The following is a 22,197-nucleotide window of genomic DNA, read 5'->3' as shown; positions in this document are numbered from 1 at the left end:
GTCATTTCCTAGATTCTAGCATAGGTTGAAAATTAGTGTGTGAAGAATTGTAACTAGACGTTTTAGCACAACTCATTCAACCCCATACATCCGAGGCATGACTTGACCGATATGAGAAACTGATTTCAGGTAAATCATGACATAATCATGCATTCATTATAGGATTCCTAGTTGGAGTTTTTTTCACTCAAGTATTTTTATGTTAATCTTATTTTTAATAGGATTAGATTTTATCTCTTGAGATTACTTTTCTAGTTGGACTCTATTTTGATTTAAGTTAAAATATTTTATTGATACCTATTTGGTCTCTTTGATAAAGATTGTTATCTTGAATAACAATCCTTGCATAAGTTGATGAATTATTTAGTAGTGGTCTCATGGTTTTTGACGGTTTTTCATCTTGTGCCCATATTGATTCACAACAAATAGTCATAGTGGAATAGGTTTATTGGGTGTTCATATTGCATTGGGTTAGAAGTCTTAGTTGCATTGAAATTGTAATGACGTGGGGTTTCTCTCCATGTAGAGAAACCGCCTTTGAATAAAAAGGATTGTTGTTCCTTTTCACGCGCAGCTTTTCAACGCATCTTTTTGTAGAGTATATTGAATCTAGTTTTTGGAAAAGCTGCTGCACTTATTTCTCTCGATAAGTCATCAAGGGCTTTTGTTGCTTGGTGATTTATTGAATTCATTCATCATTCATATTGCATTCATATGTATGTCGGTGACTCATACGGTTGAGGGCATCAAGATCGTTGTGGCGGTTTTTCTCCGGTGAGCTTGAATCGATCATGACCAGTATCGGATTCAACATAAGAAGAGTTGGAAGAACTCCGGCGAGCTTGAAGCAATCGTGACCAGTATTGCGTTCAACATAAGGAGTATCAAAGATCATCCCGTGACAGAAGTTGAGTTACGAAGAAGTCGGTAAACATTATCTAGAATGTGTCTAGGATAAGTGTGTGAGTAATTATTGAAATCATCGTTCTATAGTGAATTTGTGTTGGATTGAGGAGTCCCGTGGATTTTCCCCAGAGGTGGGGTTTTACCACGTAAAATAATTCTCTGCATGTTCTTTTATTTTATGCTCAGCACATTTCAGGATTGATTGAAGTTTATTTTTATTTATTTGATTATAAACTCAAATTGGCCTATTCACCATTCTCTAGGCATTTCAGTCATCCTACAGGTATTTTCATATTGGAACAATTAAGGAGACAATTTCTTTTCGGGAAAAAAGAAGAAGAAAAAGAAACAAAAAGAGAGGCAATTTCTCTTATAGCTGAAAGAATCAAAGAGACAATCTTTTTAGTTCACTCAACAAAGAGTCAAAGAGTTAATCTTTTATCCGCATTCATTTTGCTTTTAGCATATTAGTTTGTTGTTCTCTTGGAATTGGTATTTTAGATGTCTTGTTGATATTTTTGATTGTACCGTTGAAGTTTATCTAATGAAGTTCCTATTTGATAAAACAAAAAACAAAAAAACAAAACAAAGAGTCAAAAAGACAAATTTTCAAGTATATAAGTGCTAGAGGTACGGTTTCGTATACCATTATTTATACACCTCTAGTGCAAAGTGCGATCCAATCAGATAAAAGTCTATTGCTAATTATCGCATGGTAGAAAAATGATCAAGACTTCTACATATATGTTTCTTGCAAACATATGTAAGTGGTTTAATGACTCAGTATTATGTACAACATAAAGTGAATAATGCAACTCATGATAACATAATTTGGTCATCAGTGATAGCTTGCTTGAACTTGTTTCAAAACTTTCCATCTTTGTGTCGTGAAATGATGTTATCGCCGTATTTTGGCCCACGTATACAAGGAGTTTGCTCCCTTCGACATAGTTTGGAGTTCTAAAGAGAGGACTATGTCTGGGTTAAGCCAGTGTGGGACTCACTACAAAAAAAGTGGCAATAGTCACCAAATAATGGTGACTGTTGCCATTTTTATTTATTTATAGTGACTATAGAGCTCCTAATAATAATAATATATGAGAACTTAGAAAAACTATAGGGATTTGATGATATCAGTGAAGAATGGAGATGGAAGATAGATAACTATTATATTGGTACAATTATATGATATATGGTTATTTATATGGGAGCATTTTTGCTAACCACATAGCAAAGTTGGCACTTGTTTTATTTATTGGGTTATATCAAAAAGTAATATTTAATTATTTAATAGTAAAACTTATTTATTTAATTATTTAATAGTTGGAAGGAATACCACATTGCAAACTGCCTCTATTAGAGAGTTGAGACCTACTTGTGTTGGTGCACTTACGTACCTCTATCAAAGAGGTGGTATACATCATGGTATTCCTAACAGTACCTCTTTTTTTATCACTCGGTTATATATGTTTTGTTGAGTTGGTTCGGGCTCCATGTCTTAATTATCTCGTGTTGCCTCCAAGTCATCATAAAAAGATTGCAAACTAATTGGCGCTCATGTTCCTCACCATCACTGGGATGATGCTATTGTCACCGCAATTCATCTAATTAACTACATACCTTTTGATGTATTGAACTTTAAAACTCCTTTACAAGTGCTTGCGCAACATGGGCCCTTGCCCTCTGTTTTGGTACTCACACCCCGAATCTTTGGATGTGTGGCCTTCGTACATCTCCACAAAAATCAAAGTACCAAACTTGATCCTTGTGCCATTCGTTGTGTTTTTGTGGGTTATGCCACTCATCAGAAAGGCTATCGCTGTTATCACCCTCATACCCGACGTACCTATGTCACTTTGAATGTGACCTTTTTGAAATCTGAGACCATGACCCAACATCCAATTCTACACTTCAGGGGAAGATAAGAAGTGAAGAGCGGTGGAGCAACTTGGAAAAGCGAAGTAATTCGCCTCTGTGCAGGCGATCAATCGTCTGCCTTTGATGATCGATCGCCCTACTTTGACGATCGATCACCCCAAGGTTTGGGGCATGAAATTGCTTTCAGCCAAGAAACGATCGATTGTGCCGAGTCTGGAGCACGAGATTGCTCTATTCAGAAAAGTGATCAATTGCCCATCCACCAATCCATCGCTGACTCGCTGACCCTGCGAAGATGTTTTTGATCCTAGTCCCACGCCTACAGACCATACAAAACGACGAGATGAAGATCCCCTCTAACTCTACAATGACAACGGACCAATCTCTTGAGAATATCCTTGAGGTAACTACTCATACTATGTCATATCCCGGGATTGGCTCCGCCGTATCACGATATTGGCCGCTTTGGGCCCCCCTGCCCTCACGGTTTTGTTTCTGGGAACTCATGAGCAACTTCCCGGTGGGTCATCCATCACAGGATTGCTATAGCCCAACTCGCAACCCGGGCTCCCATGGCTCACGGTGAGCTCCCAAAGGTCTCGTGCTAGATGGAGGTGGGCATGCGCATGTAAGGCACATCACACCCTCTCCGTTGGTCAATGTGGGATGTTACAATCCATCCCCCTTAAGGGCCCGAAGTCTTCGTCGGCACACTCGCACCACAAGGCAAAGTGGCTTTGATACCAAATTGTCACATCCCAGGATCGGCTCCGCCGTAACACATTATTATCTGCTTTGAGCCCCCCGGGCCATCACGGTTTTGTTTCTGGGAACTCACGAGCAACTTCCCAGTGGGTCACCCATCTTGGGATTGCTTTAGCCCCAACTCGCTTAACCGGGTTCCCATGGCTCAGCCGGTGAGCTCCCAAAAGGTCTCGTACTAGATGGAGGTGGGTATGCGCATGTAAGGCACATCACACCCTCTCGTTAGTCAATGTGGGATGTTACAATCCATCCCCTTAAGGGCCCGAAGTCCTCGTCGGCACACTCGTACCACAGCCAGTGGCTTTGATACCAAATTGTCACATCTCGGATCGGCTCCTTGTAGCACAATATTATCTGCTTTGAGCCCCGGGCCATCACGGTTTTGTTTCAGGAACTCACGAGCAACTTCCTATCAACGGTCCTCACTCTGCCACATGTCAGAAGATTGAAGAAGAGAGTTGTTGAAATATTGTTAAGACTGTTAGACAGTTTTTAGCAAAAGAGTTAGTATTCTATTAAAGAAGTTAGAGAGGTTAGGAGGTTAGAAACATATATACAAAGCTTTGATAAGCTAATATAAAGACCATTACTGTACTGTGTTGAATTAATCAATGAATGAATACATCAGTTCTTCTCCTAAGATTTTCTGCTTCTCTCTGTTAAATCTCTGTTCAATATTGCTATTCTGACATGGTATTAAGAGCCATAGTACGATCCTGAGCTTCTTTGCTTCCGCATTCCTCTTCTTTGCCTACAATATCTGTTCTTCTATCTGTATCTTCTCCTCTCTTCTTCTTTGTTAAAATTCTTGGGTTTCTTTCTCTCTTCTTTCTCACTACTTTCGTAGTCTTTTGCTCTGCCTACCAGCTGTTTGTTCTTTTGCCTCACAGAATCTTCTCCTTGTTCTATTGCCTATTTCTTTTCTTCTCAAGATATTATCTCCCTAAATACTCATCATGGTGACTGCTACTCAACTTCAGATTATTCAATCTCCAATTACTACCTTAATTCCCACTGTCTCTGCTTGTGGTTAAGCTTGATGATACAAATTACCTCACATGGAATTTTCAGATGCAGCTTCTTCTTGAAGGTCATGGCTTATTGGGGTTTGTTGATGGTTCACGGCTGTGAACTGCTCATTTGATGAAAATTCTGATGTTGAAGGTGTACAAACTGATGCTTATACAGTGTGGAAAATGCATGATCGTGCCTTGATGCAATTGCTAATTGCAACTCTTTCTTCTACTGCAATCTCATATGTCATCGGGTGTACTAGTTCTCATGATATGTGGGTTCAGTTGAAGGACAGATTTTCTACTGTTACCAAAGCTAGGATTTTTCGGATGAAAAGTGAGCTTCAGAATATCAAGAAGGGTGTTGAACCAGTCTCTCAATACTTGCAAAAGATAAAGGATGCTAGAGATCATCTTGCTGCTGCTGGGGTTTCCTTTGATGATGATGATACTGTGATCTTGGCTCTTAATGGTCTTCCCCTAGAATATAATACGTTTCGGTGTATGGTTCGAGGCGGGAAAATGTGCTCTCTCTCAAAGTTTTTAGATCTCAGTTGCTTGCTGAAGAGGCCATTCTTGAACCTACTACCTCTGCCACTCCTTTTGCCTCTGCGATGATGGCGAACAATCAAGGGTTCAAAGGAAAATCTCTTGTTCTTACTGACACTTCCACATCTATCCCATATTCTATTTCATCTAGCCACAATGGTGGTGTCAATAGTGGTGTCAATGGAGGTTTCCACTCTAGCTCTAATGGTGGCTCTTTTTCACATAATGGTGGTTTCCACTCTGGCCCTAATAGAGGTTCCTTCTATCGAGAAAGAGGCAGACCTCGGCATCAGTTTTCATCTGGTCCAAGACCATATCAAGCTCCACCTAATTCTGGTCCTGGCATCCTTGGTTCGGGTACTGATATTCCAATTTGTCAAATATGCAACAAGAAAGGTCATCTAGCTGCTGATTGTTATCAACGACATCAGCAATTCACAGGTCCTAATTCATCTGTTCAATGCCAAATTTGTTGGAAATATGGGCACACTGCTATTCAGTGTTACCACAGGGGCAATTTTTCCTATCAAGGCAAACCTCCTTCATCCAATCTTACTACAATGCATGCCAATTGTTCTCTTTCCTCATCAACTGAGCAATTTTGGGTAGCTGACACTGGAGCAACAGCCCATATGACTTCTGATTTGTCTCAACTTAGTCTTGCTACCCCTTTCTCTGGAAATGAGACAATCACCACTGCAGGGGGTTCAGGTTTGAATATTTCTAGTGTTGGCTCTTCTTCCTTGAATACTCCTCAGTGTTCTTTACAATTATCGAAAGTTTTACATGTGCCAAAGATATCTCAGCATTTGCTTTCAGTGCATCGGTTATGTAAAGATAATAACTGCAGATTTATATGTGATGCCTTTGGCTTTTGGATTCAGGACAAACTCACGGGGAGTGTTCTTCTCAAGGGACTGTGTAGAGCTGGCCTATATTCTATTCCTTTCTTTCCTTCACAACCTCATCCTACTCCAGCTGCTTCTCTCATCAAACAACATTTCTGCTTTCTTGGACATCCAGTAAATACCAGTTTGTGGCACAAGCGATTTGGTCATCCCTCAATATTATTACTACTGCTCTTTTACGTCAATCACAGGTTCCTTTTTCTTCAGACAAAGTCCAATCTATCTGTCATCATTGTTTAGAAGGCAAACTAGCTAAACTTTCTTTTCATTATCCAGCAACAAAATCTATAAACCCTTTAGAAGTGATTCATAGTGATGTGTGGGGTCCTTCTCCAACAATATCTGTTGAGGGGTTCAAATATTATGTTAGCTTTGTAGATGAGTGTACTCGATTTACTTGGATCTTTCCAATGTTCAATAAAGCAGAAGTTTACTCTATTTTTGTAAATTTTCATGCTTACTTAGTCACTCAGTTCTCTGCTTCTCTTAAAGTCTTTCAAAGTGATGGAGGTGGTGAGTATCTTAGTCATAAATTTCAGCATTATCTTCTTGCTAGAGGTATCATTCATCATAAATCTTGTCCCTATACACCTGAACAAAATGGCTTAGCCGAGAGAAAACACAGACACATCTTAGAGACTGCTATCACTTTGTTGCAAACTGCTCATTTACCCCCAAAATTTTGGTTTCATGCTTGTGCTACTTCAGTCTACTTGATCAATAGAATGCCTTGTAAAACTCTTCATTTCAAATCTCCTTATTTCTTATTGTTTGGTTCTGCTCCAGCCATTAATCATCTAAGGGTATTTGGTTGTGCTTGCTTTCCTTTGCTCAAGCCTTATAATACAAACAAACTTCAGCCTAAAACTTCTACTTGTGTCTTTCTAGGCTATGCAGGACAATATAAAGGCTATATTTGTTTTTCTCTCACTACCAATAGACTGTTTGTTACTCGACATGTTCTTTTTGATGAAACTGTGTTTCCATTCACATCTGTCCATCCAGTCAGTATTTCTTCATCTCAGTCTCTCACTTCCTCTTCTCCTCCTCCATCTATTTCATTCACTAATACTGTTTTATCGCCTATCCCTTCTCTTTCTGTTTCCTCACCTTCCCCACCCATCTCTGAAGTCGCTGCACCTTTGAATTCTTCTCCTTCTGCTACACAGTCTCCTCTCCCTGTGGATCCTGATTTTCAGCCTGAAAGTCTTCGTGTTATCTTGCCTCTGCCACCTGTAAATCTGCATCCTATGACAACACGGTCTAAGAATGGCATCTCCAAGAGGAAGGCTTTTTCTGCTTCTTCATCTGTTGATTTATCTACAATTGAGCCAAGTTCCTTCAAGGCTGCCTCTCAATCACCAGAATGGCAATCTGCAATGAGGGAGGAAATTGAGGCTCTTCATGCTCAAGGTACTTGGGATTTGGTTCCTCTCCCAGCTCATAAGAATCTTGTTGGTTGTAAATGGGTTTATAGGATCAAGAAGAATGCAGATGGTTCTATAGCTAGGCATAAGGCTCGCTTGGTTGCTAAGGGATTTAGTCAAGAGGAGGGTATTGATTATTATGAGACCTTCAGTCCGGTAGTTAAACCAACCACGGTTCGATTAATTCTTGCTCTTGCTGCTCAGTTTCAGTGGTCCTTACGGCAGCTTGATGTTAAAAATGCATTCTTGCATGGGGTTCTTCAAGAGGAGGTTTATATGACACAACCTCAAGGCTTTGCGAGTAAGCATCATCCTTCTGACTTTGTTTGCAGACTCAAGAAGTCCTTGTATGGTTTAAAACAGGCTCCTCGTGCCTGGAACGAAAGGTTTACTAGCTTCTTACCAAGCTTGGGTTTTCAAGCTTCAAATGCAGATCCGTCTCTCTTTATTCAACATTCGTCGCTTGGTACTGTGGTTTTGCTTCTTTATGTTGATGATATCATTCTTACTGGCAGTAATTCCTCTCTTATTACATCTGTAATTGGTGCTTTAACTCAGGAGTTTGATATGAAGGATTTGGGCCAGTTGACTTATTTTCTGGGGCTGCAAATTTCATATCAGTCTGCTGGCTTGTTTGTGTCTCAAACTAAGTATATCAAGGAACTGCTTGACAGGGTTGATTTGCAGGATTCAAAACCATGTCCTACTCCTTGTCTCCCATATCACAGACTGTTGAAAGATGATGGCAAACCTTATTCTCATCCAGAGCAGTATCGAAGCATTGTTGGTGCTCTGCAGTACCTCACTTTCACAAGGCCAGATATTGCCTTCTCAGTGAATCAAGCTTGTCAATTTATGCATAATCCCATGGAGTCTCATGTTGTGGCAGTTAAGAGAATCCTGCGGTATTTGAAAGGAACTCTTGATTTTGGCATTTGGTTTAAGCCTGGTCTTCTTCATCTGCACGCTTATAGTGATCTGACTTGGGGATCCTAATGATCGCAGATCTGTTTCGGGATTTATTGTTTACTTAGGCTCTACTCCTATTTCTTGGGCTTCTAAGAAGCAACATACTGTCTCTCGTTCATCCACTGAGGCTGAATATAGGGCTTTGGCTATTGCTGCTGCTGAACTTGCATGGATCAGACAGTTGTTCTGTGATCTGCACGTCCCATTACATGTTCCTCCTTTAATTCATTGTGATAATATCTCTGCTATTGCTCTCTCTTCCAACCCGGTGTTTCATTCCCGAATGAAACATCTCCAAATTGATTATCATTTTGTCAGAGAACGAGTCATTCGAGGTGATTTACTTGTGCAACATGTCTCATCTGCGGAACAATTTGCTGACATTCTCACTAAGGGGCTGTCTATTCCTTTATTCCAGCATCATTGTTCCAATCTCATGCTTGGCTCCTCCAAGCATGAGATTGAGGGGGCATGTAAAGATATCAACGGTCCTCACTCTGCCACATGTCAGAAGATTGAAGAAGAGAGTTGTTGAAATATTGTTAAGACTGTTAGACAGTTTTTAGCGAAAGAGTTAGTGTTCTGTTAAAGAAGTTAGAGAGGTTAGGAGGTTAGAAACATGTATACAAAGCTTTGATAAGCTAATATAAAGACCATTACTGTACTGTGTTGAATTAATCAATGAATGAATACATCAGTTCTTCTCCTAAGATTTTCTCCAATGGGTCACCCATCTTGGGATTGCTCTAGCCCCAACTCGCTTAACCCGGAGTTCCCATGACTCAGCCGGTGAGCTCCCAAAAGGTCTCGTACTAGATGGAGGTGGGTATGCGCATGTAAGGCACATCACACCCTCTCCGTTGGTCAATGTGGGATGTTACAATCCCATCCCCCTTAAGGGCCCGAAGTCCTCGTCGGCACACTCGTACCACATGGCGAGTGGCTTTGATACCAAATTGTCACATCGGGATCTGCTCCGCCGTAGTACGATATTATCTGCTTTGAGCCCGAGCCATCACGATTTTGTTTCGGGAACTCACGAGCAACTTCCCAGTGGGTCACCCATCTTGGGATTGCTCTAGCCCCAACTTCGCTTAACCGGAGTTCCTATGACTCGAGCATGAAGCTCCCAAAAAGGCTCGTGTTAGATGAAGGTGGACATGCACATATAAGGCACATCACCCTATCTCCGTTGGTCGATGTGGGATGTTACATACAACACTTGTGAATTTAAAGGATAAATCTATTGGATATCAATTACCTTCCAGATAAAATTGTGGGAAGCCACCAAACCGTTATTCATCTGATATTGGCAAGACATCAAAGTATCCAATCGCTAATCATGTATCAACCAAGAAGCTGTCTGAACTACTCAAGGCCTTTGTGCATCAGTTGTGCATCAAGCTATAAAGGAAGAGATGAAAGCTCTTGAGAAGAATCAGACATCGACATTGGAAACTTTACCACAAGGAAAAAGAACTGTCGGATGTAGATGAGTGTTTACCATAAAACACAAAGTTGATGGATCTATCGAGCGATACAAGACTTTTAGCGAAAAGATATACACAGACTTATGGTGTAGATTATGATGAAACCTTCACACCAGTTGCAAAATTGAACATAATTAGAGTCTTACTGTCCCTCGCAACTAATTTAGAATAGCCACTACAGTGGAGTTAAAATTTTTACAAAATGTCAAATTACCATTTAATCCATCAAATTCAATTTAACAGCTCAGATGCTTTAATTTGATAGGATCCTAAAAGTAAAGAACTAAAAATGAAAAGGAAATAAAACTAAACAAACGACTCGGTCATCCATTACCATTCTACAGTGGTGGCTCTTGGCCATTCAACAACAGACAATTGAACTAGAACCTTGTAACCCACAATTTATTTAAATTTTTACTTATGAATTGATGAATGTCTTAATGGATTACAAGTGGATAACTCTTATATGAAAATTATTACTTATGAATTGATTAATTAATGTCTTAATGGATTAAGCATGTAATAAAATATATTTCTGCATGTTATCGCAGGCAAATCAATGAATATCTTGAGAAAATGTTCGGCAACTCCTACAACAAACACCATCCTTAAAGCAGAACACCATGTTCTCTACACTACAACAATTACCACTGATGCCAAGAATGCAAGGCTTGGAGCAGCAGAAGCAGAATTTTTAAGAGCCAATGACTTCATCAAGAAGCAGCGGCAGAAGGATAGAAAAGCTGCTAGGCTTGCCCTCGAAGAGATGAAGAAACATGTGGATGTTGAAGATAACTTCAAAACAATGAGTGACCTTGAGATTTTAATTTCTGGAGCCAAAATCATTGATTTTGGTCGGTTATTGTTTGGTGAATATTTCAGGAATTTGTTTCCAATGTGGGCAAAAAAAAAAAATGTTGGGAAAGTCGCTCGTGTTACTCTAGTTATTGAATAAAAACTCAATTTTCATTTATTACTTAGTTTTTATGACTATTTTACCCTTGAAGCTAAATAATGAAAACCAATTAAAAATGTTTTATTTGGTGCATTTTTACTCCCAAATTTTCAATTTGAATTTTGAACATTTCTTGTTAAAATAATGAGTGCTGCTATTTCAACTCCCTTGTCCTATTTTCTCACCCACCTTATTTTTTCACCCAATTCCTCCCTGGTGGCAAGAACCCTACAGATTTCTACACCTTCAACCCCACCCATGTTCTATATTTTTAATTAATTTTATTGTTTTACAAACTCCTTATACAAAAAAATATGTGAAGATGATAATTATGTCTTCACTTCTGTTTTTTTTTTTTCTTTTTTTTGGCAGAAACCCAAATTTCAGGGAGGATGGGGATCTAGAATGGATACATAGAGATTGCGGAGGGGGCTGGGTGTGGTGAGAAATTGCAAGGAGGGTGGGTGGGTATAAGGGCAGGGACGATGTTAAAATTGTGGAATTTCATTTGTTGACTTTGCCAAAGCAAAGGAGTCAGCTTGCTTAAACAATGGAGTCCAAGTGCTTCATCGCCGCCCCAAAACAAACTCTAATCTATTCAAAACGCAACTAAGTTGTGAAATGAGAGAACCCTTTTCATCTGGGCTTCTTGTTTTTGGTGTTGCGGTGACAGTGGCTTCTAGCACCGAGGATGAAAGACCTCCAAGGAAGAAGCCAACATGTCGTGAAGGAGGGAGAGAGGAGAGAGAGAGAGTTTTTGTTTTTAAAAAAAATTATTTTATTATAATTTTACTGAATTTTATTTATTTAAAATGCTTTTAAAAAGTTTTTTTCCTAGGTCATTAGAAGTCATTTTACAAAAGGGTAATTTATTTTTAAAATTTTAAATATAAGGTGGGTGAGAAAATAGGATAAATTGGTGAAAATAGCAGCATTCAAAATAATTCATAACTCACATGAACAAAATAAAAAATAAAAAACTCGAAACTATATAATGCACATACCCTGAAGGTAAAAATGAAGAACATGTACATACATCACAAAAACATGAATGAGTGCAGAAATATAAGATTATGTTACTTTGTTATTAGAAGAAAATTAATACTACTTATCTACCAAGCTTTAATTCAACTTTGTCGATTTATTTAGCTTGTAAGACCACCATGCATTAAATAAGCTCTGTGATTAGGGTGGAGCAGAGTTATAAAACTTAATGAACTATGTCTGAAGGGAAAAAAAAAACAAAAAGAAGAATTCCATAGCTCATGAGGTAGTTGAAATCCCACCAAATGGAAACTCTTAGAGGGCACATGGCGTTCCTTGCAATTTAATTTAATATAAACATCTTTTTCATGCGAACATCTCAAATAAAAAAATAAATTTATATCCAACATCTCTACAATCCCTTCGTTTGAATGAGGGAAAATAACTCGGAATTTAACTAAAAGTCGAGAATTTAAGAGGAGAAATTGATAATTCCCTTGTTTGGCAATTTAAGCACGGAATTTAATAAATAACAAGTGGAAAAAATAGTGAAAATTGAGGCATCAAATTCCTGAGTTTAATTTCCACCAAAATAGGGGTCATTTCACAATTTCCATAATGTCATTTACAAAATTCAACATACATAAATCCAAATACTAAAATCTTCAATGACAAGAAATTGAAATGATGGAAATCTAAATTCCGTCATTTTAGAAATTCTATATAATTTTCAATCCTACATCCAAACGGAAGGTAAAAGAAACTTATGAAAGTTAGAAGAGAATGCTTGGTAGGGGTAGGCAAGGCCATCCCTCGTCCCCTAGCAATTAGGGGCTGACAACGTCGTTCCACCGAGAACCATTGATTATGAGAGAGAAAAAATGAGAGAAAATCATAAAAATAAAATAAGACAAAAATAGATAGAAAATTGTAGAAAGATAGATCTGAAATATTTTATTTATTTATTTATTTATTTTGGTTGTTTACTTTTTTGAGTAACATTAGTTTGTAGCTTGACTTGCCTAATTCAACTAATGACATATATATATATATATATATATATATATATATATTCAGAATTCGAATTCCTATGTGCTCTTGAAATACATTTGCAAATGGATAACTCTTATGTGAAAATTATTACTGGAAAATACTGGGGTGTCACTCCTTTAAAGTGATTCCAGACACATAACAGAAAATAGAGCACTACCATCATGGGACGTTCAAAATTACGGCAATGCCGATACAAGTTTGAAGTATTTATTTTGACACTCGATTTGTATTGATAAGACATAAGCCGTACCCGAAACAAAATAATACCTGAGGCTTTCTTCAAGAAGAGATGTAATATATTAGAAAGCTTCAGTTTTCTGACTGCCCAAAATATCTACCTGAAATTGTGGCAAGAATATTCAGCATTACTACCTCGTCGTCGAGTACATACTTTGCAGCTCGCAAGGCAGCGCACCTTCTTAGTAGACTCCTAAGGGAAGCACTAGTATCGGCATCTAGTGGAGTATCAACTACTGCACACAGAGAAAATAGCCAGAGACAGTCATTCCTTGACAGAGTGATCATGGCCTCTATCGCATTTATGCGTTTTCTCAACATCGACACTCGAGCTACAGAGTCCATTCACAAGATCACCAACAACAAAGGTGAGTCGCTGGAACTTTGGCTCACATGAGACTTAGGACTTAAGTTCTCAGCAGGCACAGAGGCATTACTGGCTTCAGTAGTCGACAAGGAAAGCTGATCAATGGAGCTCCCAAGAATGCAACAGTCATGAGGCCAGTGGATGTCAATTTCCTTGGATTTAACATTAGCAAATTTTTCAAAAACAATACTCCCAGGTAGCTGATGGGAGTCATGAAGAAGATTTTTTGATTGGGGATCTTGAGACGTGCTTGCATTATAACCCTCAAAATGAGACGCCTGAGATTAAGATCAGAGTAGAAGTCAGAAAATGAAGTCAGCTCTCCTTTTATCAAATGTATTACCTTTCCGCCTTAAGATCCCTAGTTTATTAAAGTGTTCTATATAATAGGAAAAACGGCACTTAATGTTGGAAAAGAATATTGAAAAAACAAAAGAGTGACAAAGAATAATCAGGATGAGAACATACCAGCCTTAGCTCTGAAAATTCAGCAAGAAATGCATCCTCCCACTGTTTCAGTGGCAGCAACTGTTCTGGACACTAGGCAATCTCAGGAATCTTGGGCATATAATCACTCTGCTCTATGTTAAATTTACTTCTATCAAGCTTGGCTACTCTCACTTTTGGAATTCGAGCAGCTTCCCACCTAAATTATAAATACGGTTAGAACAATGCTATATCAACTTCAAACTTACTCAGGATATTACTGCATGACTACCTAAGCCACTCCCTTATACATTGTTCTAAGGAAAATGAGAACTAGCAAAAAGCTTCAAGCTTCATACAACTTTTCAAGAACAGAAAATCATTAAGGTTTGGAGAGAGAGAGAGAGAGAGAGAGAGAAATTCATACATGATTTGGCCAGATGAGAACAAAAGTAGAGAACTGGATCTGATGGATGAATTCCCCAATCTTTTACTCTCTCTAACAGTGTGCCCCTCATAAACCAGGACGATATTGGCATCATAACATACAGCTTTATCTAATTGATGGGCAAAATGTTTCAACATATTAGGTCCTATCTCCTAGGTTCCTATTAATACCTAAGATAGTCTTATCTCTTGAATATTAATGAGAACAAAAATAATATATCAATAACTAACATCAGGACAGTTAAGAACTCCTCTGGGTTTCATTACTTGATTAAACACAAAGCTCAGTGGTTTCATCTGCATCAAGTGATCTTTCAAATAGGTCAATGTTTCAGTTTACAGAAACTTCTCTATGGTTTACTTGTCGCTTCAATGAATTTGCTCAACAAATAGACAATATATGACATCTTAACTTTGACCCTTACACAATTCATGACAGCTGGCAGTTCATAAATTTTCTGAACAAGCTTTTAGTGGGGCACATCACCAACTAAAGTTCAGTTGGCAATCAGTAATAAAAGATGTACACCGTTTTCAAATGCTTTAGCCAATAGGTGATACTGACTTTTACATTTAATCCCCCCTTAGCGGTCCAAATATTTATGTTCTTAATGTTTTGCTAAGATCTCCTGGTGCAACCCATTCACATGGTGGCTTTCTCACTTTGTTAAAAGTATTCATTCATTCACAACCATATTTAAATTACTTTTTTATAGGATTGCCCAGGTAATAAGGTCATATATACAGTATACTACAGAAATAATTATTGACTTCTATCTCATGCATACAAGCACAAGCGCACACACCTCTCTTTCTCAACCACGCAGACATGCATAAGATGGAGACCAATCGTGAGATCTGTGCAACTCTCAAGATTACCTTTATCTATTTGACATAAATATTAGACTAATATGTGCCAGATATATGGGTTGCAAAGCAACAGCCTCATTTCAAATGATAATGATCATATCAACCAAAAATAAGATACGTGCATCTGGGAGACAGCCTTCTAGACCTTATCTTTCTCCAAAATGCATATCTCTATGAGATATTATATATTGACTCAGCAGAACGTGCAGCCTTTTCTATTCGAATGCATGTGATATCCCACATTTTGTGGTGGCTAGAAAGCTAGACACGCCAGAAATTTCACTATTACAAATCAGCTCTGTAAAGAGAGCAACCAATACACCCAAGAAAAATTTCAGACAAGTACCGTAGCCAAGCCTACCACACTTATCTCCTCTATCCTCTTTTTCTACAATCTCAGATTATCATCAAGCCTGGTGCATCTTGTCAATCAATAATCCAAATAACAAACTAATGTAGGCATTAATGCATTATTGATCCATTCCATATTGTGCCTTAAATTCCAGCAAGCGTTCTGCTCACAAGCATTGCAAGATGGGCATGGGCACTCCTACAAGAAGTAAGCAATATTCACAAACATTCCTTGAGGCTTCCAATTCTCCCAAGGAAACTCAAGAGACCCCCCATAAATACATCATCCCTGAGTTGCTAGCCTGATTCTCCAAATGTTACACTGATTGCCAAATGGCATGAAAACCCAATTTAGCCTAGTCCAAGAAGCTTTTTTTTTCCCTTGGCCAATATCTAAAGATGCATTTTAGGACTTTAATTTTCAGACATAAAGTTATCATTCCTTCTCATGCAGTCGTATACGAATTAGTTTCTATATTATACTCAATCTTACGACTGGTGTATTTCAAAAATTCTTGCTCACACCCCACAGAACATTACCTTTCAAAAATGTAAAAGTAAAATTACATAAATAAATGTACCGTAAGTAGTGACAAGAAAAAAGTAAACCTGAGCCTTCCACCCAAACTTAGAAGCTCATTAGAGTGATATCTAGCGCTTAGGGCCCTCAAATGGCCGTTGACTTTTCTTGCACATCAAGGTCAAATACCTCAACCAAGAGCGACATAATAGATAGACAAGTCATTGCAAAATAACTGGTGCAGAATTCAAAATCAGGCAAAATTACGAAGTTCCCCATCATATTCTTATGTAATCTTAAACCGGAAGATAGTAGTTGCAGGGATTTGAAGCTTTTCTACAACTATTGTAATCTTAAACTTGTCGATGTTGTAATACCATGATAATCTTTTATTAGTGTACAACTGTTGTAATCTTAAGCTTTTTCTACATGGTGCAGAAGAGGAAAATTTACTGTAATCTTTGTCCTAATGGTGTGTACTAATGTGCAAAAGAGATGCTGAATGTCTGAACCATTTAACGCTCCATTGTCCAGTTGTGCATTCATTGAGGATAAGGGTGTTTAGGGAGTCCAGATTGAGTTCGTGGATCCCAGAATCTTGATGCATTACATTATGAGTAGACTAAGTTTTATGGAGAGAGGAAAAGTGCTAGGAAGATGTGATGTGCTGACAATATTTTGGGTTGTTTTCGATAGAGAGAAATGGGAGAATTCTTAAGGCTGCTAGGGGGAAGGATATTGATCATTCATGGAACAGTGTTCATTTCTGGAAATGCTTATGTGTTCAGTTTCCTCAGATTTGAAGGATTGGTCCTTTCATGCTGTTTTTGTTTTTCTAATTGGAGCACTGTTGTATATTAGTTTGTTCTTCTGTTCTGTTTTCATTGGTTTTCTGTTTTGTTCTTTAGTTGGGTGTAGTTTATGGAACACCTTGTCCCCTGTGTTGTGATCTCCTTTTCATTTCAATGAAAATCTATGTTTCTTATAAATAAAAAATATAAAAATAAATAAATTTAAAATCTTATGCTATTCTAAGATGTGGGTCAACTCAGTCCTTTTATGTTCTAAAATATACAGAAAAAATAATAATGAATATGGTATTAGCCCTGAAAGATGTAATCCCTTACGCCAAGGATGTACAGACCATGAGATGAAACAACGACAAATTCTACTTTCACGCATCAATGAAGAATTACGCAGAAAAGAAGGAATAAATAAATAGATAAACCATAATGAGTAAATCAATATGATGCAGGACAAGCAAGAATGATAAGTAGAAAAAACTCTTGTTTGAGTGAATAAGTCCTTGTGGTTGATGCAAATTGTTGGCAGTTAAAGAAAGGAATGAAGGAAGTGCGGAAATGATACAACTACTATCATGACACTAGTATGGTTCTAGCAATCAATCCTAGAGGCCTTAGGCACCATACCTAAGGTTAGGTTGCATCACACAATCCTAGGGAGAAGCATATGCTCGCTGGAAATTCTCTAAATTCATTCATGTCTCAAAAGAAGGTTTCAAAAGCATTATGTAGAGCAAGGAATCTGATTCTTGCTATAAAAGAAGGAATTCCAAAATAAGGTTTCTACTAGGCATACAGCAAGGAATCTGATCCTCTGATTTTGCATCTTTTGCATACCAAGAAAACTCCCCGTGTCACAATAATGTAGGATCTACTTCAGTAATTAAGAAATTTGTTCCGACAATAGTCATGGTTATAACAACTGGTCATCCCACGCAACCAATCACCCTCGAGAACCAACATTTAACCCATGGCCTATATACCATGAAGAAGGCCACCATGTTATAGCCTACATACTGCAGGCAGTTAGCATTATCAATCAGATACTGAGGGGAAGGGGATGGTATAGACAAGACCAAATAATTATACCTGACACGCCTAAGATATTCAAGTCCATCTTCTGGTGAACCAGAATCAAAGTTGGGTTCTCCTTCAACCACAAAGGCAGGTCTCTGAATGCTAGCATAATCTTCATCACTGTCATCATCTTCACTACACTCTTTTTCTGGAAATGGGTAGCCATTTTCATCAGTGGCACTGTAACTGCAGAAAGGGTCCAGGGGACTTGCATCTTGGGTTTGATTATTCACCAACTTTTGTAATTCAATATCCACATTTTCTGAAAATGCTTCCCCTGAAAGTAATCACAAAAATCTTAGCAATATCACACAAATGTAGAAACAACAGATTTGATCTGAACAAAAAAAAAAAAAAAAAAAAAGGTAATGTGTTTTTTAGTGACATCCATAGAAGTAAAGGTAAACAGGTTAAAGAAACTCCTTTCATTCAAGTGCGCAGTCAAAACAACTACAAATTACATGGGAATATCATTTTTATTACTGTTCATCTACAGGAAGAATGTATGTACCAACATCTTTATGACTAAAGCATGTTTCACAAACTAGAAACCAAAAGCAAGAATTTCCACGTACAAGGACTGTATACAAGTAGTACACAAGACAACCCTATCAAGGACCTAAGTACACAGAAGAAGAAACACATGTCGAGAACGTTGGACATTAGGTCTTTTGCAGATTGTGTTAGGCCATTCTTCAATGCACAAAGATATTCATTTGATTCCATCTTCCCCTTGAAGCAACCACACCTGTGCACAACAGAAATTGAACCCATCAAATTGACACAATCAGAGCTAAGAACAACGAGAGAAAAGACTTATGAAGAGAATTCAAAAATGTCCACAAATGGATTACACGATTGGAAGAAAGTCTGTGAAACTGGTTAAAAGCTGCACTTCGGAAAGTAAAGGACTATGAGTGCAACAATGAACAGAAAGACAAAGATTTAAAATCTTATGCCTTTGATCTTTAAGAAATCGAGTTAATGTAGAAAAGAAACATAGGAGATGTACTTTGAGAAGATGATAGATTTCAAAATGACAACAGCCTAAAGTAAATGCAAAAGAAAAAAAGGAGAGATAAAATATTGTCACCAGATCCAAACAACCACAAAGCATTTTCAAATGCTGAAGAAAATAAGTCTAAATTAAGTGCCTGAAAATCAAATAATCTGGAATTTTGAGTGTCAGAAATAGAATGGACAAAATACTGGACATGTCACATTATGAAAAGCCACGATGCATATACTTGAATGGCAATGCAGGCTTCCTTGTCAAAGTGATGTGGAGATAGAACAATAAGGTACCTGATAAACTACTTTAAATGAGGCAGTAGGCAACAAAGACGAGTGTTTTCATTATCAAAGTAGAAAGAGTGAGAGAGGGGAATTCGTTTACGATATCACTTATTTGAGTAATCAAAGAAACAATGACACCACTTATTTACTGGTTAGATAATGCAAGAACAAAGACTAGCTACTTAAGGCTATAATAGAAGGGGAGGGGGGCAGGAACCAGATATGGTTCAGCAAAGATGATGGCAAAAGAAAAAAAAGATGATGTTTGTGAAAAAGGTCCATTGGCAATTTATTGCCTCTGCGCCCACTAAACTTGACCAAGACAAAACAGAACGGCTATTCACCATTAAAGTAGGCGAGTTTGTTCAACCTCTATCATTACATTGACAAATCCGAAGCAAAAGTAAGGGAATATCCAAACAACCTTTTAATGCTGACAATGACAACAGCCAAAACTACTATAGAGTCCTGGGCACAACCTGGGATATTAAGTCATAAGCACTTTATCCTAACCAAATAAATGTCATTTAAGCAGTATTCTATCATGTTGTCCAGAGGTTTAGAGAACTGGTTCTGTAAAACTATTATGATGGACACTTTGTCACAGTGGTTCGCACACATTTAGAATGCTATGCTATAATAGAAGGATCTTTTCATTAGAAAGAAGAATTGCATAAAAATTAATAATGCTACAAAAGCTAATTCTGAAACACTCTTCTATTTCATACATTAAGAATGCTATACATTACAATAGAAGGAATTTAAAAAGAAAAAGATAGAGCAATTCTTTGACGACCAAGCTGGGAGTTCATTGAGTTCTAAATCACTAGCAAATATAAGGTGCCACAAATTATTTTACACACATCTCCAGACTAAAAACAATTCACTCATAGAAATTACAATTACTAGCAGATATAAGTTGCAAGAAATTAATTTAAATACTGCTCTCCATACTAATAAAAATTATACAAATTTATAAATAAAAAATTACAATTACTAGAACATATAAGTTTCATACATCATCTTTTCATCATCCAACTGAGTTCTAATAAGATTTAGCCCATAAAATGTATAAAGAAAATAATTATAAAAAAAAATGTACTTACCAAGAATACCAGGTGGCACTTCCATCTTCTCAAAGCGTTTGTGAGGTTCAAAGTTATTGTGGATGTTCTTCTGATGCTTAACACTTGCCAGATTTTCATACTCCTTGGCCACGACTGGCCCAAGTCCACGGTATATATCTTTCCACAGTTTCTTTTGTTCAACCACGTTCACATACCTCATGGCCTCCAATTCCATCCTCGAGTAAAAGATCTTGGTTCCTTTCCCTTTCTTTAAACTCACGCTATGAGCTTCAACCAGATGATTAGCCACTTTTTCTTTCTTCCTGAGGTTCTTGCCTTTTTTTTCCCATTCATTTCTTTTTTTGCGTTCTTGTTTCCATTCCCCTGTGCAACACATTTAGCAGGACCCAGAAAACCCAACTCCTTTCCACAGCCATTGCCAAGCAATGATATCATTGCAGTATCATCAATTACTTCAATCTTGAAAGAACTGAGAGACCCATCAGTACCACTTTGCACAAGGGTCTTTTCTGCAGGCACAAGAATGGCTTCAACTTCCTCCAGTAATTGCTTCTTTTTCAGTTCCAAGGAACTCTGAGATTCCGCTTCTTTTCCAACAAAACCACTCTGTTTTCAACAGAAGTAGACAGAGAAGCATCCACACCTTCCTTGCAGTCCAATTCAGTAACAGACTTCGTCTCTTGCATTAACTTTTCGATATCAGCAAAACCCACTTCACTTATCACAGAACCTTCACCTTTCTTGTCAACCAAATCCGAAACAACCCTTTCTTTCTCATCATCCGGGGTCTGTTCAGTCTCAGTTTTCACAAATTCGCTATTAGAAACAAGACCCATTTCACAAATTTCCATAAAATCTTGAGCAACTCCATCAGACACAGTTAAGCCAGAAATTAAACCGCAAGCTTCGGCCTTTCCACTCACATAATTGCGCATTTCTTGAATTTCTTCAAGATGGGTTTCAGAGACTTGGCCGTAAGGTGAAAGCTTGACCTTCTTAGAGGAATCGGAGACCGAACAAGGAGGACTCTTGTCGGTGAAATGTGAGTCTTGTTTCAGCGGAGAAACGATCTCAGACGAGTGGCTACCTTGTTCTGGAATTGCAGCAGATGGAGAGTTAGAGCGTTGTGTGAGAGTTTAGGTTTCTTGGATCTCTTTGATTGTTCGTTTGAATCCGACGCATGTATCAGAATCCATATTCTCTGCCATGAGCTAGTGAGGGAGGTAGGGAGAGGTACAGACTGAGAAAGGGACAGAGAGAGAGAGAGAGAGAGAGGACTCTGAAGGTTCGTTTCTGTGTAGCGGTGAAGTTGCAACTGAATCATATAGTTGTAGAGTATCTGTCGAGATTATTTATTCACTTTTCTTTTGTTCATTTTTTCGGTCAAGGGCATGGATCGGTCGAAGGGTTTAGGGTTTATCGTAAAGTGCTCTATAATTTTGAAAATTTTAATTTTATTGTCAGACCATTTTCAATGTTTTTTTTTAATCAAAGACCATTTTCAATGTTTATGGAGACTAAACCGAAAATTCTCTTTCAAAATACAAATATTATACAAACTAGAGGTGGTTGCAGTTCGGTAACCGCGAATTTTTGCTCAAACCACAAACCACAAACCGACCGACTATTTGCGGTATGGTGATTTTGAAACCACAAACCGACCGCATTTTGCAGTCGGTAAACCGCATAAAAACGGTCGATTACCGTGAATTAGCAGTTTAAAACAAGAAGTTATTTTTGTGTCATAAAAATCCAATCTTCCACATTTTAGGCCTAATTTTGATGCTTCTTTTGAAGCCTTTTGAGTTCAAGCATACT

At 38.0% G+C, this 22,197-nt stretch overlaps 1 pseudogene across 1 annotated transcript; it reads right to left on the bottom strand.

Moving 5' to 3' along the window:
• Positions 1 to 13,032: 13,032 nt before the first annotated feature.
• On the bottom strand, positions 13,033 to 21,719 carry LOC103322496 (uncharacterized; annotated as a pseudogene). The gene is made up of 5 exons (XR_016124664.1): positions 21,023 to 21,719; positions 20,398 to 20,963; positions 18,008 to 18,272; positions 13,970 to 14,147; positions 13,033 to 13,779 (listed from the first exon to the last, which is right to left on the bottom strand). The product of XR_016124664.1 is annotated as an uncharacterized LOC103322496 (transcript).
• Positions 21,720 to 22,197: the final 478 nt, after the last annotated feature.

This window comes from Prunus mume, linkage group LG2 (genome assembly GCF_029339155.1).
Source record: "Prunus mume cultivar Tortuosa linkage group LG2, ASM2933915v1, whole genome shotgun sequence".
Classification (NCBI taxonomy): Eukaryota; Viridiplantae; Streptophyta; class Magnoliopsida; order Rosales; family Rosaceae; genus Prunus; species Prunus mume.
Note: the sequence above shows the minus strand (reverse complement) of the source record. Positions and strands in the feature narration are given on the sequence as shown.